The 27,812-nt window shown below is 39.7% G+C and overlaps 1 protein-coding gene and 1 long non-coding RNA gene across 3 annotated transcripts in view; both read right to left on the bottom strand.

Annotated features, from left to right (window-relative positions):
• Window positions 1-27,812, bottom strand: part of LOC124861374 (neural cell adhesion molecule 2-like) — a 715,631-nt gene that overhangs the window by 248,173 nt on the left and 439,646 nt on the right. The window lies entirely within an intron of this gene.
• Window positions 5,109-7,959, bottom strand: LOC124861376. The gene is made up of 2 exons (XR_007036612.1): window positions 7,810-7,959; window positions 5,109-5,514 (listed from the first exon to the last, which is right to left on the bottom strand). It is a non-coding gene; the product is annotated as an uncharacterized LOC124861376 (long non-coding RNA).

Here is a 27,812-nt window from a genome sequence, read left to right as displayed (position 1 = left end):
CATGATCGCATTTACACACATCATCTTTGCCCAGTGGACAAGTTGGCCTTTTCCATCACCACTCTAGTTGCTGACCTTGTAAGTTCCTCTCCAATCGCTTGTATCTAGAGCTGCATGTAAAATACATCAATCTGAGCTTGATTTGATCAAAAATGATTCAACTTACTTGCAAGAAAATCTATTACGCCATTTAAACACCCACGCAATCACTCAAAGGACTGTTCAAACTTTCCATGCGCATATTTAACAAGAACACTTAAGTGTTTTTGAACTTTATCCTACAATTTATCCTCCCACCTTAAAGCAGTGACTGGAGTGCAAATCATCTCTAATACTACAATGTTTCCACTTTCCTCTCAGATTGTGGTTTTCATTGTTTCAGCTTAGTATTAGCAAGTGTTAGCACACATAATATGAGAAAGAAGCATTTTATTTGCTCGACATAGTGAAAAGCATTGGAATAAATAGCATCTGCAACTTATATCATGTCAGAAATGGTAGCTTTCTCTTGTGAGGTTCCTCTAAGCTATGTTCTGGGGCCTATTTTTGTTATATCGTTCTACAGGGACAAATTATAAGGTGCAATAATAATGTATATTATTTCTATGCTGATGACATCCAGCTGTACTGTTCTTTTGATGCATCTAAGCTTCTTGTGTTGAAATTAAACTGCCTAGCCAAATGAAAGAAACCTTGTTTACTGTCCCTAATAACATGATTCCTATAATTTAGCAACACATCAGTAATGTAGTCTCCTCTGTACACATAAGCCTCAGAAATAAGGATGTTTATTGAAAGCTGTGTCAAAACGTTAACTGCGGTTGTTACAAATTGATTACTGAAACCATCAGTTTTAGATCTACTTCATGTGGCATTTGCCCAGGGTGCCACTGTGTCAGTGGGTGGCACAGTCAGCAGAAATAAAGTTGTATGTCAGTTGCATCCAATAAAAGTTTATTGTTATGTCTGGTCAAAGGAAAGACGGTGGCCCTGGATTGTACACATTGTAGGGACCGTGAGAAAATATGGTGCATCAGGCCAAGCAACATCACACTGTTTAATTACCACAGCAGCAGAGCTAAATTGTAGGGCTGCCTTAAGGTTATTTTAAGGACTGCAAACTGCATTTATGTAGCTCGTCTCATTTATGTTGGCATCAATATAACCTTCAATAAGTTGAGACAACCCAGGGTGGCAATCCTTGGCTCTGGTTCCAGGCATCCACCATTCAACCAGCACAGAAACGTAGGAGTACATTTCCTCTGTCTATTCATTGCATACACACCACTGACTCATTTCAAGAGCAGCTGAAGGCACTTTTATATAGACAAGCCTTCAGTTAGATTAATAACTTCCCTTCATTACATTGTATTGCATTTAATTTCATATGTTTTCATCCTGCTCTCAAGTAATTCTATTAATGTTATTTGGGTGTTTTATTATTTGTTTTTGCTGTGAAGCATTATGTGGTTTCTACCTGTAAAAATGTGCTTTACAAATAAACTTTACTTACTTACAAGACATAAGTGGTGTAATTGAGCCACGATGTGTGTTAGATGACCAATAAGCCATCATGCAGCCAACTCTCTGTGGACCATCCTCTCTAGCCACTGATTGTAATGAAGAAAATCCATCTTAAAAACTTGCTTATTCTATGTTTTGGGAAATGAGAGACCCTAAAGCAAGCTTTGTGCAATTTGCAGTTAATGGGGTATAACATGCAAAACTGCTGGCATGTGCTTTCAAATAACTTCCCCATATCCTGACTGAAGCTGCTGCCTTTAGTTGTGTGTTACTTTTCCAAGTACTTCTAGTGTGCCGCTGACGTCAAATGGAGGTCAGTAGGTGTGCCTTTACATTATCTTTGGCAGAAATCAATAGATCAGTTAAATAAGCGCTGCCCAACAGGCTTCTCTTATTTAAGCAGAAGGGCCGCAGTAGCTGTTGAACACATTAATGCCTGTTGACCAAAGGGAATATTTTAATAATGTGCTCAATGTTTCTGCACATGGAGTTTTAACCTCTTTCTTGTGGACGGCTGCCAGTCCTTTCAGCTAAAATGTAATTTCCACTCACGTTCATAATAAATTGAAAATAAATTACTTTGAGGTCAGCACTTAGAATAAATTATCTCCAAAAGGCTTGTATTTTGATAAAATAATTGTTGAAAAATAAGTGTGCACATTTAACCAGCTAGTCAGACACTCCGACATCCAATAGTTTTTTGTCTAAACATCACACCTCTGGTGTGGAGGTAAAAGCTTTTTGTATTAAAAGTAATATGTTTCAAAATAAAGCCAGAGGAAAAATAAAACAGTGTAAAAGGGTGCTAAAGAGGAAGTTGTTTGTTTTTGCGGAGATGTGTGAGCGGTTCATACGGGCAAAATAAAAGTTATAAACCCACAGAGGTCTTAACCCAAAGCCACTGAGAATTTTAAAGTGAAAAACTGATATGGCAGGCAGGTCCAATTTGCTGAAATATCATTGCAGCAACTCAACATGGTACTCAGTGGTTTGTTTGGTCCCCACGTGCTTGTATGTATGCCTGACAACATAATGCATGCTCCTAATGAGATGACGTATGGTGTTCTAGGGTATCTCAAGGGTATCTGAGGTGCAACCTGGTGGCGTCAGATGGAGCTAAACATGATGTCCCAGAGATATACTATTGGTTTTAGGTCAAGGGAGCCCAGAGGCCACATGAGGCTGGGCATCATCATGCACCAGGAGGAACCAAAGACCCACTTGATCTAACAATGAGTCTAAGGATTTCATCCTGATGTTTATCAGGTCTGTGCATCCCTCCATGGATGTCCCTCTCCAGACCAACACTGACTCACCACCAAACCCATCATGCTGGACAATGTTGCAGGCAGCATAACATCCACCACAGCTTCTCCAGACCCTTTCACGTCTGTCACATTAGCTCAGAACCTGCTTTCATCTGTGAAAAGAACAGGGTGCCAGTGTCGAACCTGCCAATTCTGGTGGTCTCTGACGAGTCCCAGTCGAGCTCCACAGTGCCGGGCAGAGTGCACAGGGCCCACTACAGGACGTTGGGCCCTCAGGCCACCCTCATGAAGTCTGGTTCTAATGTTTCGGTCAGAGACATTCACTCCAGTGGCCCGCTGGAAATTACTTTGTAGGGCTGTGGCAGTATTCATCCTGTTCCTCCTTGCACAAAGTAGCAGATACAAGTTCTGCTGATACATTAAAGATCTCAGACCGCTCTGTCCAGCTCTCCTAGTGTAGCTGCCTGTCTCCTGGAATGTCATCCATGCTCTTGAGACTGTGCTGGGAGACAGAGCAAACCTTTGGGCAATGGCATGTATTGATGCACCTTCCTGGTGGAGTTGGACTGCCTGTACATCCTCTGTAGGGTCCAGTTATCACCTTATGCTACCAGTAGTGACACTGACCCTGATCAAATGCAAAATGAGGAGGGAAAAATGTCTGTGACCTCCACCTGCAAAACCAATTCTGTTTTTGGGTCGTCTCGTTGCCACAATGGCACTGCTTGTGCTGTGACCCTGTTTGTACATAAAATATTTTTAAATAAAAATTGCTTCACCTTTACAACTACTTTTGGCAAACATTAGTATTTTATTTGAGCTTTTCTGCTTTGAATAAGGTCTGATTGAAACTGTCAGCAGAGTTATCAGGTTGTGAGAACATTAACCAGCCCAAGTCTAGAGGGAACATGCTGAATTCGGACATTTTGACAGCCTGTCATGGCTGGCCATACTTCCTGCAGGAAATCCACAGAGAGACTGCAGTTACAGTTAGTGATAGTAACCACCGCAGTAGTAGAGTAAATAGTGTAAAAAATGTTTTTTATATACAGCTATAGCCTCCACTCCTAATAAATAATGATCATTCACAACAGGGGGGCTGCTTAAACTACTCTCCATGGCTGCAATAAAATGAATGAATGATTTTATAACCTAACACATCTGACGATAAATCAGAGCCTTTATTCACAGATATTACATAGAACACGTGCATTTTATGTCATTTAGAGGCTTTGTAGATGATAAAAATTATTATTTCTTGTATTATCGTACAGTATGGGGCCAGAAACATTAAAAAAAGTCTGATCTTCTCTTTCAAGCATTAAAAACCATAACCAGCTTTGAAACTTAATCACAGCATCTCCTTTTCAAATGAGCCACAAATCAACCAGTTGTTTTACGTATTTCCAGATGACAGTCTGAACTTCAGGCCCAGTTACAAAGCAATCCCTCGAGACGGAATACGTGACCCGAGCAACTAACCAGCAGGCTCCCCTTTCACCCGGGCTTTTGTGAACCCATTAAATCATAATCCTGAATGTGGGCTCTGACATCTCCGATACTGGGATATGTGGGTGGAGAGGAACAAGTGAACAAAGGACAATGCAGTATGTAATCATGTTAGAGGATTAGGGGCTCTGCAACATGCACACACACAAAACACATCCAAATTTTGTTTGGTGGGGGGGAGATCCTGTTAACTTACACATGTTTATTAACCCCTGCAGGCATAATGCTATTACACAATCAACACTGAAACGTCTGTAACCTTAAAACAACCGTAATCCTCAACCTTGTAGAAAAACAAGCTAATTTTCTAAAATGTTGACCCAAACAGGTTTTCTCCACTTGGATAAAACTTAACAGAGAACATGAACACCTTGACTCACTCACAGTTTGAAGCTAAATGATGTAGTTGAAGACATTGTGAGATACTTTAGATGTCTTATCCAGTTTGCTGCAAAATATTACATCACAAAACAGGAAAAATACAGAGCACCGCAGCGTTTTCTGTACACGAACACACTGGACTCAGATACAAGAGTCTCTCTGCAGATTGACTGTTATGACATCCGGGATGTGGTGAACAAATACTGCGGAGGATCAATTTCCTAATCCATGCACCATTCTCCCTGTGATGCTAATGAACAGACATGGGGCGAACCAATTTCAACAGTGCAGGACAGACTTCCTGAAGCCTTGGGCAACACTAAATGTCTGTTTCTGATAGGCTGCAATGCTGGTTTTACTGCAGAAATGTACAGCTGTGTGGCTGGTGACACAGCAAATAATCAAACACGAATACATACTCCAAACTATTTCTGTTCTGCTTTATTTTCAAGTCATGCATGCAAACACCTTGCAAGTGGGCAGAGCATGTAAATTAAATGTGTTTTAACTCATCAATTCCTGTTTATGCACTCAAGACCAGAGCAGTTATCAAATGCCCGTTGAGCCTGCATGTTTGTGCTTTTGCAATCACTTTCTTGGTTTGTGCAGGTTTGATTCAAGTTCAAATTTCTTCTCAAGGATCTCCTATAAACGTTTTCTCAGGTTCTTTGTCCATTTTATGTCTTCTAACACCAAAGCAACAAAAGGAACCAACACTGAAACTGATGAAATAAAGGGATTTCGGATTGCCGAGGCACACCAGTTCCAACAGCAAGCTCCAGAGATATCAAAACAATAAAATCCATCAAAGCAGTCGGTTTGGTTGCCTTACCTATTGATGCCAGTGACAGAGGACATGAGCGGATGCGTGGACGTCCCATTGGTCACACAGGAAGCACATAGAAAACAGAAACCAAAAGAAAAGCACATTAGACTATGCATAATTTACTTCAAACATAAAGGCAGACTGAGAAAACCATCACACAAGAGTCTAAATCTGAACTCCATAAATAAAAACTAATTAAATCAATCCCCATGTTCTTAAATTACAGCTTTGATGGCTTTTCATTGCTTTTTAAATAGTTTCAGTGCATCATGACGTGCAAAAACTGAACCAGGGACACATTTTGTCCTGTAAGACTAAAATAAACCAGAAGAACATGCTAACGTTCAGCAACATTTACACAAATTATGACTTAATACCTTATCTAATATAAATACATCTGTAGGTTTGAAGTACAACAGGCGATGCTTCACAAACCCTATTGAAATAAGCTATTATTCCTGGTTATTACACCAAGTTCAGCCAGTACAAGAACAAGGAAGGCAATATTTACATGTCCTTTCTTTCCTCAGCATGGTTGCCATGGTAGTTACAATGTATGAGTTTCTTTCTGGTAGCAAGGTATACAATGGCTTTATATTGGCAGCTTCCAAACTAGTTTCCATTCCACATGTTTTTAATGATGGATGGATGGATGGATGGATGGATGGATGGATGGATGGATGGAACGAACAATAAAACTACTTGATATGGTTAAACTTGTTTAAGACTTTTTAAGACATTCGAGGATAAGAAACATTTAAATCACTTTGGAGTTATGATATTTAGACCATCCAGTGTACCAGATGTCCTCGAACGCAACATAAAAATGGGCTGCTGGGAAATCCCTTCTGGTCAGAGGGACTCCTCAGCTGTGCAGCGTTTAAGGCCAGCTAAATGCTGAGATGTTTACCATCAGCTTGACTTTGTTTCAGGTGAGTCATTCAGTTACGTGCACAGTGAGCTACGGTGCCTTACTGCTGTTGAAAAATGCTGACCAAGTTCTGGTTCGGTCCACCTTTCTTTCTCCACTGTAGTTGCAGGAGAAACCTTAATGTTTCCAACTAGCAGTTTGGTGATTGCTGGGAGTCCTCTCTGATTTGATGTCACTTTTTAAAGTTTCCCTACAGAACGTTGCATAGTAAACTTGGTTCCTCACATAAACATCTTGCGTGTGTTCAGGTATAAAACAACGCTGTATTTGTTCGGTACAACAAACTGACCAAAGAAACTGCAAAAAACAGGGACAGTTTTAGTCTGGTTACAAGAGGAGAAGCACTCAGTCCTTTAAGCTTATACCTGAAGTAGGCTAATTATATTAAAAGTCAACAAAGTGAACAAATTTTCTCAAACATTTTAAAGATTTCCAGAATCAATTAACCAATAGTGTTACCCTAAAGTACTTGAAATGTTTTCAAGTGTTAAATCTAAACTATATGTAAATAAAACCTTAAATTACTGTCTGACTAGTGGTGCATTTTTGTTAAAAGTCCTGTGACACGCGTTTACATTTTTTATTTAAAAAGGTTATTTTAATACTGTGATTTTGTGAAAGTGCCAGCACATTGCAGTTAATTCATGCTCTCCAACTGTCAGGGGTCATTATGTCTGCTTTATGCAATCAAAATAAATCCTAGCGTCTCTGAAATGGGCTTGTTTTTGCAATTTAGGTGCTTAAATTTCCTATTTTCATCATCTCAGTCAAGTAGTTCTTGATTTTTCATTGTCACAATTACGGTGAATGATAGTCATTATTAAAATGGGGGTAAATTGCATTAAATGAAAACACAACCAGATGTAGAAATAATAATATTCACATTAAGAAGGTAAATACTGTTATCTTAGCCTACAAGAAAAAAAGATTATGAATTATATCATCTTCAAAGTTTCTATTATAATTTGGGAGCGTACATTTTACATTTTGTCTCCGCCATTGCAGTGCTTGCTGTGAAATGCATCCATGTTACGAAAAAAACAAACTATGTGTCAAAGAAACAAAGAAAGAATCAGATTATTTACAGCGCATCTATTTATGGGGATCATTTTCATCTACGATCATATGTGCAGAAAGAAAGAAGCCAAATAAGGTGAAGTTCCTCAACTGACAGCAGCTACAACTCCTGCCTGATGTGATCCTTGGCTTGCTGTAACCCACAGCAAATCCACATATAAAAAAACGAAAACGCTGAAATGATGCCTCTTTTCAACACCGAATCCACTTCTTGATAGGATAAAGCTCTAAATATAAGTCCTACTTCAAAGTACAGTGTAAGGAGTGCAAGCTTTACATTCAGCTAATCTGACCTGTGGGCAATGCCTCTGTCTCCAGCTCTAATGTTAATCCTTTCGCTGCTCCTCTATCCGGTTCTTGCTCTTCACTGCGGAGTCCTCAGATCCAAGCGTCACCGGGACACTGAGCCCCAGAGACGTCTTAGATTGGCTTGTTGTCGTCTGGAAGCAAAGTCCAACACGGCCTCGGCTGTTTCTTCAAGATATAATCTGGGTAAGAATGCACCAGAGAGCGGCCATTTTCCAAACAGATAGCCCGAGAGAGGGGCAGGTTTACAAGAACAGCAGGCGCTTTACATGTTCTAAACATGGCGTTTTGTGCTAATTGCAACAAAAGCAGCCATAAAAGTCCAACAAAGAACATCTCTCTTCCTTGCTTTTTTAATATTATTTTTATTAATATTAGGAGACCGTTTTCTAAATTACCATTTAAAACCTTTGTTCTCAATTCTTAATAGTAAAGAGGTTCAAATTTATAGGTAAAATTTACAACATAATGAACGAAGGGACAAAGTGTAGTAAGTAGTGTGGAATATTTATATCACAGAGGACTGTCTGGAGTAAAATAATTGTTGGCTAATATATTCCAATGTTATGAACTTGCATTTTTCATGCTATTTATAGTCTGATGGCAGCAGATGCTCACAAAAGTCTAAAAATCAAGCTCATTCTTTCACAGTAAAACAGTCTGTAGCTCACATACCGGCTACCTTTCACTCTTCATCACATGTTACTAAGACTTGAGTCTCAAACCAGGAGTCCAAGTCAAGTCTCAAGTCTTTAGGGCACAAGTTTAATTCGAGTCTGAAGTCTTTTATTTATGGGACTTAAGTGCAACTTGAGCAGGAGCCTCATACCCGAGTCGCCCTCTCTGATGTACGTGAACAAAGCCACCGGGATGGAGAAATAAAGAAACTTTGTCTGTGCCTCTATCACTAAAAAGAAGGAAAATATTATGTTTGACAAAATTGTTTTAATCTTGTTGAAGAAGACATTAATATTTCAGAATATTCTGAATAATGTTGTTTTTTCATATGGTTACGCAGCCTAGAGGCTGTTCACCCCAACCTGGACATATGGCAAAACAGAGATTTTCCTCTCTTTTTGCACCTTCAGTCCACATTTAAAAAGTGGAGATTTTTTAAAATTTTGCTTGTGGTGTATATGTACAATAGATATCCAGAGATTATTAAAAGTCAGGAAAAGGAGGGCCCACTTAGAACATGCCCACTCTGGCTCTCTGTGCTAGAAACCACATTAATCGGTTATTCCATGTCTGTCTCACTTTGCACTGACTCTATTTCCATTAAACTTTTAAAGTTAATGACTGAGAAGAAAGAGTAAAAAGTGTAAAAGAAAACATAAGTAAGGTGGGTTCATCTTTAGCCAGGCTCTGCATCTTTTTTTAAACTTTGATGTGATTGAATTTACTGTTGATATTATCTCCCCCTGCTGGTGAAGGATAGGTATTACATCATTTTAGACTGGAATTTCACAAACTGCAAAGCCACCGATAAAAAAATTAAAAATAAACTTCTGTGCCAAACACCAGAAGTGAAAAAAAGTCGGAGAAGATTAATTTAAAACCTTAACCCTTGAAAAGATTTTCTTACTATGTTGAAGTAAAATCCATGGTAAATAAAAACAAATTCCTTCAGCTTATTAATCTGTTGCAAATGGGAAAAGATGATATCAGAAATATTCTTCAGAAAAACTTCGGTTGTTTGGATTCTATTACCAGCTTCTGTGTTTCCAGTCGGGAAAAATGGAAACAGAACAGCACTGTGCAGTCAGAATTTTTACTTGGAAAGTTCAGGTTCAAGTTCAATAAGGTACAACATGTAAACTTAGCCAGATCTCCAACAATAAAATGTTGATTTTAACTTCTGATGGTTTGTATCGCTTTAAACCAGCACACACACATTAATATGCCATTTGCATTTTTGAAAATGTTTCATTTATAGCTGAAAAAAATAGAATGGAGAGAACTACTTCATCAGCTTTAATTACTAGTTTTGGTTGCACCTCAACAATTAGCAAATATAATTGGTTTGGGGTGGCATGGTACCCTCCCCTCCCCCTGTTCTTGGTTATGAGTCCGTGTCCCTGTGGATTGCCAATGCCTGCCCAGCAGGTTTGTGGCACTTAGGGGGGAGGGTCCTACTCTTTGGTGGTAGGAGGCTCTGCTGCTGGGGGCTTGTGCGGGTGCCCGGGTGATCGGTTTGTGGGTTTGACCTGCACTGAGGGACATGGGTGCCAGGTTGGGTGTGAGGGCTCAGTACCCTGCGTTTCTCGCTGTGCCTCTCTGGCCTGGTGGTTATTGGCCCTGTGCTTCACTGCCAACATGCAGGGAGCATGGCTACCCTTTGGGGGTGCCTGGTGCCTATCTGCCTGGGGCTGCTGTGACGTCCAGGAGCAGAGGCTACCTGCCCCTTGGTGCGCCAGGGTGCTGAATGCTGTGAGGTTCCTACTGTTGTAACATCTTCACAATTTCAGGTGACACTGAATACACACACCTACTCTACACACACATTCAGTCTTAACACATTAAAAGAAATAGTCCAAAAGGTTGAAGGTCATACAAACACAGGTTCATATTTTATTAATGCAACCTTTTACATTAGACATTAATGTCTACTTTGATGCCAGATGCACCCCAGACTTAATAAAGTCAATTAAGCCATTGGGATACCATCTCCAGATACCCTTTTTATAGAGCAAAGCTGTCCTGCACATGCATAACCATATGGTATGCCTCATACATAAAAAAAGAAAATAAAGTTTTATAGTTGACAGCGAAAAAATACTGTTACTCCACATTTTACACACAGTCAGCAAAACAACACAAAGAACACACTATGTAGGGCAGACAGGGAAAAAACTACTACAACTCATTTAGGACGTTTCTTCTGCTGTTTCTATTTAAAGATTTCTGTCTGAATCTTCAGAAAATTTGCACAAAACAGCAAAATTTAAGCAAGTTTTTTTTTTCCAGAGAAAGCAAATTACTGCATTCACAAAAAAAAATATTGAAGCATCCCCTCCATCATCAAAAGCTATTTCTTGATGTTCTTGTCAAATGTGTGAGAATCCATTAGCGTTCAAAATAGCCCTCAAATGAAGTTCTTTGTAATTCAGCCAAATTACAAACTAACTTGCCCATGCGGAACATGAAAGACCCCATGCAGAGATGCATACATGCTTCAGCTGCATACTTGTCTGTAATCCCTAAAGTTCCTGCGGTGATTTGGGTAAGCTCTGCTAACCGATTCAGCAGAGGTACTCCTGGCTCCTTGCGAACACATAAATGTCTCATCGTTCTGCAGCAGCTTTAAGGCTTCACACTGCCTGGAATATGCATACCTAATGTTGCAAGAGGTGTGATGTACATGTCTCTCTTGTGTTTGAATACACACAAATAAACACACGCATTGTTAACATGACTTGGCACTTTCTGCACACAGATCTGCAATCGTACGGAGCCCTGTGGCTGCCGTGAAAACCTTCATCGATATAAAAAAGGACATATAGCCTGAGTGAAGAGCACAAACGTCTCACATGCTGGAAGATCCAACCATGCACCCAACAAGAGAGCTGTGAAAAGGGATTTTGGCCCACGCTGATTAGGAGAATGATTTAATTTCACCCACATCGGAGCAGAAATACCTTGTTTAAGGTCAAGCAGCATTTTCTGAATTGAAATCCGGACTTTGACTAGGCTATGGCAAAACACGTACTTTAGGGGTTTTGAGGTCACTTATAGGTGGATATGGAAGGTGTGCTTAAACCACAGGTCTAAAAACTGTGGCTCTTTAGGGCCTTCGCAATGGCTCTTAATACGTTTGGCCAGACGTGATACAGAACAAAGTTGTATTTTGTGTTTGGACAGATCCAGGGAGGGTCTTCTGTCTGTAAAATGGAGAACGACGACACAAAAAGAAATAGGAAGCGTGTTAGGTACAACCAGAACAAAGACAAATGAGGACAATGACGGAGGAGACTTAATATATTTTGCCAAAAAAACTGCAGTTGTCTTTGTTTAATCAGGTTGCACCTTATTGTTCTTATTGAAACGGTGTGCAGTGGATAAAAGGCTCATTGTAGTGAGTAATGCTGTGAAACCTTTAAGTTATTTAGCACAAACTGACTGATTTTACTCTTCTGCACACAAACAAATTTATTTTTACTGTTCTAAAATATGTGATTGCAGATTGTATGTTATTGTTTATCAGTTTTAAAGAAGAACAGCCATAATTGTTTATCTTCTTCAATAGATGTTACATTTTTGACCCATTTTGTTAAACTTTCAGGGAGGTGTGAACATTTTTCATTCTTCAAAAGGTGGAAAAAGTTTGAGAACCATTGTTGTAACCCTTTCCACACTGATAGATTTCAATGTTTTTCATTTTTTGATGACTTTCTTTAAATCGGGGCATATTACGTGGGTTTTCTTTTTAGATTGTTTATTCTACTTCATGGTGCCGGACAGGTTCTATTTAATTGACTTCTTCATTCTACAGGTTTGACATTAAGTCGACCTGGGAGTGGTTAGTGAAACTGAACCCAGGATACCAAAACATGATTCTTTTATTTTATTTCAAGGTGCGATGACCTTTCCTCATTAGGTTGGTTTGACTAACTTTTTTCTCTCCATCAAGTTAATGCTAATGTTATCTTGGTCTAATATTAAAATTTGTGTGATAATCTGAAACATTTATGTGTGGAAAAAAAAGCAGAAACGTACTTTATCATAGTATGCATGTTCACATCATCATTGTGTCTGCCAGGTTAATGTCACTTTACATGCAGCAGTGTCAGAGAAAAACGACCAACTTATTTAGTGAAGTAACTCCCTCTATGACCTCTCTGACACCTTTTGTAGTCCTAGAGACGCTGAGTAAAACTGCTTGTTGCTGTTAAAAATAGTTATCCACTTTTTGTTTGTAGGCAGGAGAGCTAATAGCAGCTAATGAGACAGGAGTAAGCTGATGTGTTGTTTGCAGACAAAGGCAGGATGACACCTAATAAAACTTGCAGAGGACGGGGAGATGTCGGGAGCAAATAAAAGGGGGTGAGCTGTGAAATGGACAGCTCTTTATATTAATTCCTTGCAACCGTGTGTTCTCTGCAGAAAGGATGCAGCAGTTTACTGTCAAAAGGTTTGTCAACATGTGACCAATAAAAAGGAAAGCCAACGATGAAGGTTTCAGAAAAGCAATGTGCTGCAGTGACCACATCTCTCCCTAGACGGTGTCATTTTTAGTCTAAAGTGGACCATAAAACGTTGCGTTTCTGCTTAGATGTTTGTTTCCCTGGAACGCGTTATGGTTTGATTATAGAGTATTTTCAATGCATTTATTGAGGAAATACCAATAAATGTTGGAAAGAACAGTTTGTAGTTTCAGATTGTATTCTCTTTGGTAGAAGATGCATTCAACCTTTTATCCATCAGTTTTTGCCCAATCCATTCATCCATCCATGAAAAACTGTCCCTGATGTGAACTTCACTGCTCACAATGGAATCCAATTTTGTCTACACATCCACATTGATCCATTAGATTGGAAAATGAATGAAACGAGCATCGTGGCAACTGGCAGAAATGTACATCCCTGCTGAAATATTTCCCTAAAGTGCCTGAAACACTCCATTAATATCAGGTGGATGTGATGCAACTGATAAAGTCTGACTTACATGGGAAACAATGGTCTAAAAGGTTAATTATAGGGCTCAATCTCCTCAGCATCTGTGTACTTTCATTCGTTTTTTATCTTTAATTTGTCACCTCCACATACAACGTCCATCTGTTTAACCCCCATGAGTCGCTGTGTTTCAAACCCATTACCACTTGCCTCATATCTGCGGCATACTCTGCGTTTTCTGAAGCATGTGTCGCTACCTCAGTCCCCTGGATGGCAGTCTCATTATCAACGATCGATGACATTTCCTTCCAGAGCTGGCATTTGCTTTGATGGATATATTGATGTTTGCTGCTTTGGTTATTTATGTTTTTCTGCAGCTTCCCGCAACCCTTTAGGCTGATCATAACATACTAATAGACTGGATTAAAGTGGGTGGGATTGTGCTAGATTGGCTCAGATCTTTTCTGGCAGACTGGGAATACTTTGCGTCATTTGAAAATTGTAAATATCAGCAAATGGATCAAATGTGGAGTTCCTCAAGGCTCCTTTCTCAGGCCACTTTTATTCAATGTATATAAAGGTCTCCTAAAATCAGTTTAGGTAGTTCAAAGTAATCTTTGACCATTTATATGCTGATAACTAAATAAATGTAGTATTATATTGAAGATATTGTCAGAATAAAGGGTTTCCTGTCAAAGCAGGAAACAAAAAAAAAACAGTCCATGCTTTGTCTTCAGCAAATTAGATTATTGCAATTGTAACTTCTGTTTGTAAACAGCCTGTTCACTGCAGGTTTCTCATTAATTTTGATCATCTTGCTTTATTGCGTACATTTTGTGAAGTGAAGTGGTGTGAAGTGGTGCTGTAAAATACTTTTGCATCCCCTTGAACCGGAATAACTCTGAGAAATTGTTTCAATGCAGCTCCCTCCATCTGATCTCTGCATGTTTTTTTCTGATGTGCAGAAATGGGAACTGCATGTTCATAATGCAGCAGTGAGCACTTATTGATGTCTGAAAACCGTACACACATAATTACAACGTACTCAGATTATTGGTGGAGCATGAAGTAGTAATGAAAGTTGTATTTCAAAAACCATGCCAGCTTGAATAGTAATCATCTCTGAATCTAATGGCCTCTAAAGAGGACACAGAGTCCATTAATTGGTTTCCTTGCTCTGTAACTTCAAATAAGGAGGCACCGGGGTAAGATCTGAGGCATTGATAATATGTCAGAATAAGCCAACCAGCATCTATCAGGTGATGGTAGTTTCTCATCTCCAATGCATGTTAGTGAGTGTGTATAAACCAAGCTTGGCAGGAGCTGGTGTTCAGACAGATAGATTCCCTTATTAAGAGAGTTGAAGGAAAAAACAAACCCCCACACTCACGTATACATGTAAAGCATCCTGTATCAGTGCTGCTGTCTCACCTGATTTTGTTTTCTGCCGCCTTCTGTCTCTTTTTATTTGGCACCAGCCCTCTGAAGTGCTCCCAATGTAAAATCTCCCATCACAGGCCGCGGCTGCTTGCTTTTACTTCCAGTTCTCTGGCCTAAATTACAGCAACACCTGCTGGTTTTACAACGTTGGCCACCGCATTTTAGTGTGCAGTATATCTTCCATCAGGTCACGGCCAAGTTGTTGGAGAGGAGCTTTCTCCTTGGGACCTTTGCAGAGAAAGTTTTTGCTTTCTGGAGGGCTAAACTCATTTTGCAATTATTTTGTGATTGAGTGTATTTTCTAAATGACAAATACAGCGTCATATTCTCCCTCTTTTATACACCCATCCATCGGTTCATAAGAACAACAAGTCTAGAATGGAAACCCAGATATCCATTTTCCCCAGGGACACTGAGGGACCCTAATGTGTTCCCCAGGCTAGTAGTGCTGAAAAACGTGCTGTATAAACAATATTAGATGGATAGGTGGAGGCTGCTTTAAAGTCATGCCACATTATCTTAATTTGATTAAAATCCAAACTCTGACTAGGCCAAAAATGTTATAATTTTGGTTTAGGTCTGCTTCAATGCTTCAAGATCTCAAGATCTCCTCTGGATTGTGTAGCTCCTCACTCCAAGGGCCCAGCCCCCCTGTGGAGGAAGCTCATTTCAGCTATCAGGGACCACATTTTGTACGGTCCAATGGCCGTAGGTGAGGGCTAGAATTTAAAAGTTTTGAGATATCAACACTGCAACAAATCAGTCAATTCATATCCTGCTCCATCCCATCGTCACTCATAGGTAAGCCACTAAGATACTTGTCTGACCCCAGACTGGAGGGAGAACCCTACCTTTTCTGGTGGAGAACCATGGCATTGGCCAATTTTCCAAGGTCCAAGACTACTCCTTGGGATTCTGACCATGAAGACTACAACCAAGATTAGTGGCAAGGGGAAACTCTGCCAGAGTCCAATCTGCATTGGAAACAAGCTCGATATTTAGCAAAGAATGTGGACACAGCCCTTGCTCTGGGTACACAAGCACCTGATAGCCCTTAAAGGGACTCCTGACACCCTTAACTCCTACAGCACTAAATACATCGAGGTCAGTCATACGGTTTTCTCCATATCTTCAAAACACACATGGACTGGTCAACACTCGCTTCAAGTATGATCCAAGTATGGCATTGTTCGCAATAAGGTTTAGCCAAGATCTAAGTCTGCATAGTCAGATGGGGGAGGGAAAATGTCTTAATAATTTTAATAACTTTATAGCTTAGTGGGAAATCTGGTAACCCTTCAACACAGATAAATTTGAAGGTTAAAAGAAACAGACAGTAGGGCTCTGTGGCCTATGTAAAGGACAAGCAGTACCTGAAGAGTGGGAGAACATTGTTTTGCTGCGCTAAATCTCGGAGAATCACAACAAATAAAATCCTGGACATGCAGAGAAAAATTGGAGGAAAATTAAAGACAAAAGGAAAACAAGAGCAGCTGAATAATTGATGGAGGATGGAAAATAAACAAGCAACAGGAGGACCAAACAAGAGAGCAGGAAAAAGGTTGTGGCCAAGAGACAAAGCCAAGATAATTATAGAAACAGCTCAGTAAAAATCCATCTAGCTCCCACCTTTCTCAGTTTTCCACTCCCAACTTTTCATTAAAGAAAGTACACAACATTCCTCTTCTGTCTGCTCTTATTTCTCCAAATCCTGATGTAATGACAGTAATCTCATTTCCATTTGGTGCTTCTACATCTTTCTGTCTCTTTAGTTTTCGCTGCATCTATTCTACTTCTGTTTAGGGTAAATATTATCTTAATTACGTGTTTTTTGTTTTTCCTTTGCATTTATTTTGTGTAGTATGTTAGTCTTTTTGCATATGTATGATTCACACAGCTTAAAGTTCTTTATATTGGAAGTTTCTGCTCATGTTTTATTGCAGTCTACATGATGCATGTGTGCACCTCCTCTCTGGTCATTTCTGCAAGTTGTTATGGTTGCTTTCTTTCAGTTTTGGCTCTTATTGTAACAGGATGGCTGTTTTGTCTGCTAGAAACGTCCCTTTTTCGCACCTATTTTGCATGTAGACGGTTTTAAATCTCTGGTTTCAAAGTGTGTCCCTGCTGATTTTTTTAGGAAAATGTTATTTTTCCAAGTTAAACAGTTGAGCATTTATCTGTGTCTGTCCCTGTAATGATGCTGATGAATGTCAGATTTAGCAGAAATAAGTGTTCATGGAAATTTCAGAATGTTTACAACCCCACTTTTGAAGAAAACTGTAAACAGCTTTGAACTGAAGAACTATATGCACTGAACTGCAGATTGGTACTCTTTTGGTCTATAATCTAGTGTAAATGCATACCCTAACTGTTGATCAACAGAGGCTGTGTTTGTCCCTCCACATCTAAACAAGTAATAACATAATAATGTGCAGATAAGTATGAAATAATCCAGCAGCACTGGTATATCTACATCTCTCAGAAGCATTTGTGATAATTACTACCCTTCATTTTAGGACAAAAAGCTAACGTCCAAAGCCTTTTCTGTGGAGCCTCACTTCATCTCTAAAAGCTTCTGTTCACGAACCATTGCTTTTCCTTATCTCCCCTTCAGGGAAGTGAGTGCTTTTTCTCAGGGGGAGGACAGGTTTCTGTTTCAGTCAGCTGGTAGATGGTATTTATCTTGTCATCTGAGATGGACGAAGGATTTATTTAAGGTGTTAAGGATGGTGGAGCAGATGGAGGGTGGCGGTTGTTAAGGAGGGTTCTCTCATAAACTGTTAGGTGAGATGGCCACAGTTTGGGAAGAATATTTAATGATTTTCAGCTCAGCGGCTTCGGATAAAAACGTCCATTTATGTGGTGCTGCATTTTATTAACTTGACAACGTTCAATGGGTTCAGTTGGGATCATTTCTTCATAACAGTCTGGGGATATTTTAATCTGCATACACTTGTAGTTTTGGGAGTAAAACTTAAATAATTTGTATAAATAAACATAAAAACTCAATATCTTCCATGTAACTATAAACTCTGAGATAAAAACTAAAAGCTTACAGTTCTGTGGAAAGATGTTTTCCACCCAACAGCGTTTTTCTCTTTCTGCTTTTTCTTCCCACCTAAATGTTTCAGATCATGAAGCTAAATTTCTGAGCTTAATCGCAGCAGGACAATGTCACAAAGTAAAGATCTGGACTGACATTAGACTGAGACAATGGGGTATGACCTTAAACTGGAAAACCCTCTACTGTGCCTGAATAAAAACAATTCTGCAAAGAAGAGCTGGCCAAAATTCTTCCAAACTGATGTAAACGACCCATTGCTGGCCGTCGTTTCTACCATTTAAAAACACTTAATTGTGACAAAAAAGCAGGAAGCCTTTAAGGGGGCAAATACTTTTTTACAGATCCAGGGTCTGCATATATCCCATGGAAGGGTGCTGCTGCCATGAGATGCATTCAAACCTCACTGCTCAGACACAACACAAACATAAAGTAGAGCAGCAGCCCAGAGAAGCACTTACAGACAACTTTATCTCAGTCTGAGCCGCTATGTTGGCTTTTTGAGTCCAAATACAAGTGAATGTGAACACAGATGAAAGGAAAGGAGAGAAACAAGCAGATGTTAAGGGGCTGCCACAAAGCAGGAAACTAATGAAAACATGACGGAGAAGTTAAAGTGCCAATTAGTGCATGGCATCGTAGAGATATTTCTTATCTAATTTTGCAATAAACTCAAAAAAAACAATAAATTAACCAAAACTAGATCAGTTTGGTGTGAATATGAATCGGTTCATATTAACCTTTGTGGACTCAACAGTGAACATGGTACAGTCTGATTTTGCGCAACACTGGACACACACACGCTCGCACAACACAACACGTTTGGGAGATTTTAACTTGTGCAGCCAGAACCCATAGTTGTATAGACTGGCAGAGTAAGCACCTTAATTTATTTCTATTCTATGTACTATATTAACATTACTCTCCAAGCCTGATTACTGACTGCTGATAACAGCTTCACACAACCCCACTTAAAAAAAATCTGAACTATCACTTTAAATCTTAATAATAATTACTTTTCTGTTTTTACCCTCACATCTTCCAGTGAGTAACATATATGAAGCTAGATAAAGTGGTTGTAAATCAATGATTCATTTATGAATGAAAAAATACCAGAGCAAAGGTCTGCTTTACGCAATTAAGGCTAGTTAACCAGAGAGCATAAAATCCAAGGATCGGTAAGAGGTTTGCAATCCTGTGAGGAATCTCAGTGCTCAATGATAAACAGGAACCGGCATCTGTAAAAGAAGCATTCAAATAAATAATGTTCCTATTGTCAATATGAGATAATGGGATGGCAACAAAATGTTTCCAGGTTACATAAAAGACATTTATGTCTATATAGGAACAAGTGCTTTAGGTTTTTTAATGGATGTTCAATTTGGGACTTAAAAGAAAGCTGCCACCAATTAAAATACCAGAAACAAATTCAACGAGGTACCAGGGGTGCCAACATCAGGGCAACTGTGTGATCAGAATAGAGATGGAGAGATGCATGGTTACATTCTGACCCAAGTTATTAATATAACAATTAATAATTGGTTTTGGCACAAACACATAGCCTTGAGGGACACCTTTTATGGCAGCTGGAAGAAAGACCCCTGAGCTGAACACAGAATTCAAGAAAACTTATTGAAAGTTTCTGTAAGTGAAGACATAAGAGAATATACAATACAGTAAATTTGAGTGTTTGAGATTTTTCATTTCTATATGTGTAATAAAATTGCAATTAAATCAGTCTCATAGAAAACCGTTTCTACAAATCAGAGCACCTAAATAATGAAAAGAAGAGGCTAAAATACCCAGCTAAGCAGAGGGGAACCACGAAAGTAGCTTTTCGTTGTTTTCATATAAAAAATATTACAAACACTTGCAGCCTAAAACGGTACAAGCAACATTTTTGTTTCTCTAAACCTTAAGAGAAAAGGAATGACTAAATTCAGACCAGAAGCCTCCCCATTCAGTTGAACACAGAAAACCTTCAGGCTGTATGCCAGCCGCTTGAAATTAGGTAAACATCATGGAAGGTGATGTACTTTTTTATGATGCAAGTTTATACAAAAATCCTCATATGAATTTGCAAAGTCAGGAGTACTTCAACTTTTACGCTGCGTGCTACACAGCTGGCTCACAAAGCAGCACAATGGTGGGGATGTATTATCCTCTCTGCAGGAGAGACAAAAACAGATAACAATTTCACAGCAAGTTAAACGAGCACAATATGGAAGCCAGAGCAGAGAGTGTTGGCTAAAAACCAGAAGGTAGGGGAGGAAAAAATTCAAAAGGCTGTTGAAGCTGAAATCCAATACAGCTTCATTCCAGCGTTTGTGTTGTTGATGTTGCTCCAATCTCGTCAAATGTGGTGTCAATGATGGGGGGTCACAGACGCCTCAACAAGCCACGAGTTATTTTCAAGCCTTCCACCAATCAGCCGCTCAGCGCTCTGACCCCTTGTATTGTCGAGGCCTGCTGTGTATCGATCCGAGCGCCTGCTGCTCAGGTGTCCTTTTCTTTCTCCTCCATTGAGTCATCCGAGTACAGAGTCACAGACAGAATAGTCAGAGTGAAAATTGCCCTCTGCTTTCTCTGGCTTACACTGTGGCGTTTTAAGGTTGCACAGCTTACTTTCTACTTTTTTTCCAACATGATCATTTTGTGGATGTGCTGCCAATTTTCAAAGCTAATATTTACTCAGGTGTCTGCCCTCAATTCTTCACACACAATGTAACAGTTATCGAAACGTAGATCTAAGAAAACTGTTGGCACTTCGGGGCGCTGAAAACTTTACTTCAGTCACAAGTGGTGAAGTTAATATTTTAGTAGTTTAGTAGTAAACATGCGTACTGAGCAGGATATTATTGCTTCTTTACACTCTACAGAACGACACTGGAAGTCTAAGAAGCTAAGACTAAGTCGCTCAATTAGCTGGCTCGTTAGCTCAGCTAGCTAGCCTGCACTCTTCAGCTTAACCTTGCTGCTCCAGCCTCTATTCACTTATAAATTGACTATTAAAGAAGCATGACAATAATGGATGGCACTACTTTATATTTTAGGCAAAGACTTAGCAAACTTCTGAGTTCTGTCCTGTAAACAAGAAAAACACGTAAAAACTGAACCTCGGACAGGTAAAGGAGGAGTGACACCCCACAACTTTCTCTGGCATTATATTAAAGCGAAATGATAGGAATGTTTTGTGGTTCTGAGACCGTAACTCATAAAAATGTCCTATACCTTAGGAACAGTAACCAGTCAGTGCTCAGACTGCACAACTATATTGGTGCACATTACCGCATAACTCTGGCAGTCAAATTATAAGCAGCTGGAGAAATGCAAAGGCCCAACCTTGCTAAGACGGTAATGTCATGGGGCAATTTAGCTTGTTTAATAAAAGGAGAAGGGACAGACCTGTTCTATAGGAAACAGTCTTAAATGACTTCTGTTGGGACCTGGCACTGTACAGAAATAAATACAACCCTTTTTGGAGAAAAGATATGTAATAGATAATAAGATTTTACATTTTGGTATAAGCTGTCTTGCTATGGTTTAATGCCCCTAAACCATATTAGGGGAAAAAAAATCACTATTCCACACTCAAATTTCCACCTCTCCCACTGCTTTTGTAGCCCAATTTAAAGGTATAACTACAGAATAATCATCTTAATTGTGTGGCAGTTTATACAGGGGTCAGGCCTGTAATATGAGACTGTACAGTGGAGGAATGGACGGACAAATACACAATTTACATAACGGGATAGAATAAAATCTGCAAAGTATCTTTTTCCCATATTTATCCACAGCTACAATTCAAATTTCATACCTTTTTCCCAACTATTCAAAATCAATACATCAATCGTAAGAAAAAGTGGGGTTTCTGTTTTTTTCCCTGTGCAATGGATCGAACAAGATGGACTCAGTTTTGAAAAGGCAGAAATTTCAAGCTTTATTTTATCATGAGACTTACTGAGGTTTCCTGCAATCCTAGTGTGCTTTTGATCAAGCTTTTTCAATCCAAACTACATTGTATCTTAACCGCTACCTCATTCATTATATCAGTAATAGGAATATTCTACCCCTATTATTTTGCCTTTGTAAGCAAATAAAGCCTACACTAATCCAGTTCAGCAATGCATTCTGAAAAAGAAATGACTCCTTTGCCCGTTTTGAATACAGAGTGCATGACTCTGTCACGGAAACCACAGTTAAGCCCACTGGAGTGCAGCAGGAGAGAATATCTGAAATTAAGCATTGATTTTTAGAGGATAATCTGCTGTTTGTACATTCTTCATATTGTGAATAAATCCCTTAAACAGATCAAAGCCAGCAGGGAACTATTTGAAGCATTGCGTGTGTAAGGGAAGCCTTTATATACAGCAGCTTATTCTTCTTAACTACATACCATTATCGTTGTTTATATATGGGAAAAGAAAAGACTTCTGACCCATTTTTACGGATTTCAGTCAGAAGGAACAAACAGGATTGGAGCGGAGCACCAGACAGGCAGAGAGGAATTCAGAAAGCGTTGAAAGGCTATTGTTGGATATGACCTATTTGTTTTATTTCTTGAATGTAAGAGAAAAATGAAGTATTGAAAGCCTTATTCTTTAGCTCCATGGTCAACAGATATTTGAAGACCGTAAACCTGTGCATGAGCAGCATATTGTTCAAATATAATATAGAGTTGGGACTTTACAAAGGTTTTGTCACTAAAGGGCCTTTAAATTACTTTATCAAGATATAAGGCAAACAGAATAATGTTAGAATATACCCGGAGTAAGTGATTTTACACCAAATCCACTAAAGGGATTTTCTCAAACTAATTCTTCAAATTTTTTATATGCGTGCGTTTCAGTTTAACGTCGGGTTTTCAAATTCATATTTTGAAGAGGCTTATGGATTGTAACAGAGAAAAGTGGTAACCATCTTCCATCATCTGTTGTAGAAATAAAGAGTCCAAATTAAAATCTTACTTTGAAGCTTGCTGAGCCTAAAAACAATTAATACAGTTTGTCTTCCTGAAACATTGTTTTATATTTCTAAAATAAAATAAACTCTCAAATTCTGCAACTTTTTACACTCCTCATACAATTAAGGGTCACTTTATGAGGTACACCTTTGCTTGTACTGGGCTGGACCTCCTTCTGCCTACAGAAGTGCCTCATTTCTTCATGGCATAAATCCAACAAGGTGTCGGTATCATTCCTCGGGGATTTTGGTCGACATTGACATGACAGCATCATGCGGTTACAACAGATCTCTTCACTGAACATCCATGATGCTAATCTCCTGTTCCATCACGACCCGAAGGTCCTCTGTTGGACTAAGATCTGGTGGTTGTGGAGGCCGTTGGTGTAAAGTGAACACAAACCAGTTGGAGATAAGCTGAGCTTGGTTCACTCTCTTTCTGTGAGTTCCCATCAGAAGATGGGTACACTGTGCTCATTAAGGGATGGACATGGTCAGAAACAATACCCAGAGAGGCTGGAGCATTTAGATAAATAAATATCAGTCCAAGAAAATATCCTCCACACCATGACACCACCACCCCCAGCCTGAACAACTGATACATGGTAGGAGGGATCCATGCTTTCAACAAACCAGGCAATGTTTTTCGAATATGTCCAATATTGCTGAGCCAAATTGTTGCTTTAGGTTCCTGTTCCAACCGTTACGGTTTTCTGTTGCTGTAACCCATCTGCTTCATCATGTTGTATGTTACGAGATGGTTTTCTTGCTACTGCTAACCGTTGATGTCACCTCTGACATCAACATGCGTTTCCTCCACACAGCTGTCACCCACAGGGTATTTTATCTTTCTCATAACACCACTGACTTCGGTTTTATGCACCCAGAGTGTACAAACCTTAAGTAGAAATGTATAAACTTTAAAGGAGCTAAAGAGAAACAACCCAGGGGAGGAATCTGTCTCTGTGACGACTGGTTTTTGCAAACAGAGTTCTGTAGTGCTGACCTGAAGTCAAAAGCCTAAACAGTTTGTGTCCGGGATGTGTGGGGTCTGCAGAGATGCTAGTTGCCCTTTTCTGACCCTAGAGCTGTACAAGTCAAAGATGGAGGGATGGTCAACCCCAAATGGTCCTCTCTGCAGACCTGATTGTTCATTGCGTTTTGGACCTGTCCTGTTAGAGTAGATGGAGTGTTTTGAGTTGCTGCCATATGATTGGCTCCTTTGCTATTTGTATAAACAAGCAGTGGAGTCCCTAATAAAAGGAATGTATATTAGCTGTTCATTGCAACCCAAAATAGCAACATCTGTGTCAGCGGCAGCTGTGCATTCCTGGAACTGCACCGCTAACCAGAAAACTAAATCTGTGCTATATGACTTTTTTCCACTTATTTAACACCCACTCTTTTCATGTCATGCAAATACACATCTTGATATAAATTAAGTAGTTCAGATCAGTAGCCTCAAAGTGTCCTTTTATGTCTGTGACGGCTACATCTGTTTGATGTCTCGGTTAGCGTACAAAGAAACCTTTCTTCCTAACCCTCCACACCATCCTAATTGTCCTCCCAGGTTAAACCCTCAGATTAGTGACATTGCATTGCCACTGAAAGCTAATCATTTATTTGTCGGCAGACTGTTAGAGGATGTAATTACATTCTACAGTGACTAATCAAGACGTGTTTAAACGCCAACAAAGCCTTTAGTTTTACCTGCAGACTTGATACCTCAGCTGATTTGGGTGTTGCAACAGTGTCTCATTGTTCCATCCAGCATCTAATTTCTAATGCCAAAACAGTATTTTCTACAATGACTGACATCCCTTTTTTACTGAGCAAATATGCTGCCTGATTTTTCACAAAACAACTCCCTGTAGGCATGTTTTCCTTCATCCTACCATGCTGTTTCTCAGGATGTCATCAATTTTTTTTATAAGTCTACAAAACCCCCCTAATATAAAAATAGTGCTGGGGATTGCATGAGGAATGTGGCTCGTATCAAACCAAGCAATAGTGAGTGTATGAGCTTTGGCAGTAATTTTGCAGAAGCACCGCTCAAAGTACAATGCCTCCACCTACACCCTGCTTGCAAAATGAATTGCTTCTGTAAGCTATTATGACACAGAAAAGAGTAGTCAGAGCAACAGACAATGAGAGGAAATGCAAGGGTGAAGACAGGGAGGGGGTGAGAAGTTTGTCGCTAACAGGAAATGACAAAAGAAAAGTCTGAAGAGATTGTAAAAGAAAAACAAATATTCTTTGTGTCGTTTCCCGTTGAGTCCCACAAAGATTTCTGGGTTGTTGGAGAAGCTCATACGGGAATATATAGAGGGTCACCATAAGGTACTCCAATTCCTCAAGGGAGGACTTCAACTTCACCTCCCTGCAGTAGCCACATGTATTGCATGCATGTCTTTCTGGTCCACACAAATGGATTAAAAAGGCATTAGTGCATAATGCTCTTTAGGAAGGTTTCATCCTTGATCCCCAGCTTCTTCGATGCATGTTTTCTAACTACAAGACTGTGCACTGCTTTGAGAGTCCACCTATCTGACATCCTCTGTGAAAATTAGGGGTAAATCTAACAGAAAATTCAAGAAGCAACCTCAAGACTAAGCAGCGTAAAGTTTAATTTCGTTTAATTTCCCTTTGGGATTAATAAAGTATTTTTGAATTGAATTGAATTGTAAAGTCATAAGGGACCAGGTGCAACCACTGGATAGTGAGCTGTAAAATAAAAAAGAGGAAGAAAGGGGTGATATTTTTGAAGCCTGTTTGGCTTCTTATATCTCAATGATGCTCTGATAATCCTGCATGAATTGTTCATGAGGACAGCGATGGTCTGTTGCTCCTGTTGCTGTGGAAATGTCTGAAATCCACACAATTTTGAGCCAAACTCAGATTGAAACATCAGCCTTTGAAAGTCTATATCACTTTGCTTTGCGCTTTCAAAGTGTCATGGAGATATGAAGCTTCGGGAGTTTCTGTAGACTGACTGGTTTAAGGCTTAAAGGAGATAGTGGCTGAACAGTGAGGTTTTCCTTCATAAGTAAAACCCCAGCATGTTAAAAATATGACATATGGACAACTGCTTTCTAAAATATATATGTGTTTCCATGAATTTTGTTAAGTCTATATACTCGCTGCCATTTTCTGTTTTTACAAAAATGAACTTTTTACCAGGCACTGATTCACAATATATTCTATAACAAAAGATAATTTTTGTGTTGCATCCCCTGTAACTAAATGTCCGAACAGATAAACCACAGGAAACCACTAGGTGTCATACTAGAGCAGTGACAATAAAACAAAACAATGCCTTTTTTACATCATCTTTTGTTCCTTTTTCCTATGCTGCTTCGTAACCAGCTGAAAAGTCCCGACATGGAAATGGGGGTTAAGGGCCACCTACCAAAATCACACCCCTGATCCATCTCTAGAGCTGGTCTTAAACTCGTAACCGCCATGAGCTCCAAGTGGTAATAGGGGACAAGCATGACAAAGTACAAAGAAAAGAGAGTGGAGTATCTTTAGTGTCCATCTGAGCTAAGAAATGATGTTGACTACCAGAATATGATGCAGATACTAACACAGGGCCTGAAATTTGCAGCGGGATTGCGGGTATTGCGCATTACTTTTTTGATTCCCGCAAATATAGGTCTTATAATGCGGGACATTCCCGCATGGAATCAGTGAAATGTAAGGACGTGGACGTTTGCACCACCGTCACTTGGCACGCGCGTCAGTTGGGCCAGGCGTGCACGCATCTTTTCTCTCAGGATACGAGCTCTCTCTGCTCTCGTTTTATCCCTCTTGCTAGAAAAGCAACAATTGTGGGATTATGGTAACAAAACTGTTCAGGAATTCTGAAATAGTTGATGGAAGAGCAGATACTATTGTTGAGGATGTGAAACAACTGTTGACAGAAAAATCTAGATGGAAAACAACTTACAGCAGTTTGCACTGATGGAGCAGCTGTTATGACAGGGTGTCGTCAAGGAGTTGTTAAAAAACTAAGAGAATTATATAACTCAGATTTGGTGAGCTGTACAGCTCATCGTCTTGCACTTACTGCCACCGATGCAGCCAGCTCTGCGCCACAGGTGAAGAAGTTTGAGATCAGTGTTTGTGTTTTTCAGTAACTCTGCTGTCAGAAGCAACAAGCTGCATGAAGTGCAGAAACAACTAGATGAACCCCATCTGAAGTTCACTCAGCCACATACAGTGAGGTGGTTGTCAATTCACAGTGCTGTTTCAGTTGTGTGCAGATCATTGAAATCCCTGAGAGATGTACTGGAGCACATGGCTTCCTCTGATGCTCAGGATGCTGACAAAGCCAAAGGTCTATTGATAGCTGTCAGACAATTTAACTTTGTGGCCCTTTGTCACATGATGAAGGATTTACTGATGCATGTGGTCCTTCTCTCAAAACATTTTCAAAGAGAAGTGTGACAGCCGAGCCAATGGTTGAAAGTACCAAAGCAGCACTGGGAAAACTAATAGTCCACCCTGGCCGTTCAGAAGCAGGATTCTTCAGGTCTCTACAGGGTAACAAGTTTAAAGGAGACAAAGTGTTTGGCTGTCACACTCAAAAACCAGCCTTTGATGACATGAAGAGCAGGTATGTTGGATCCTTGATAAAAGAAATTGACAGAAGATTTCCCTCTGACACACTGGATATTTTGTCATGGTTCACAGTTCTGGAGCCAAAAAAAGCCATCGTGGCAAAACAGTCTGAGAATGTTTCTCCCTATGGTGCAGATAAACTTGACAACCTACTGGCACACTTCTCAAGTAGTGTAAATGCAGCGGATGCTCGGTCCGAGTTTGCAATGCTGAAGCAAATTATGGTTTCCAGTGTGCCTCATTTTCCTTTCAAGAGTTTGCAGAGGCTGTCCTGAGTAAACATAGTGGTGTA

Source organism: Girardinichthys multiradiatus, chromosome 24 (genome assembly GCF_021462225.1).
Source record: "Girardinichthys multiradiatus isolate DD_20200921_A chromosome 24, DD_fGirMul_XY1, whole genome shotgun sequence".
In the NCBI taxonomy this organism is placed as follows: Eukaryota; Metazoa; Chordata; class Actinopteri; order Cyprinodontiformes; family Goodeidae; genus Girardinichthys; species Girardinichthys multiradiatus.
This window is presented reverse-complemented; position numbering and strand designations above follow the sequence as displayed.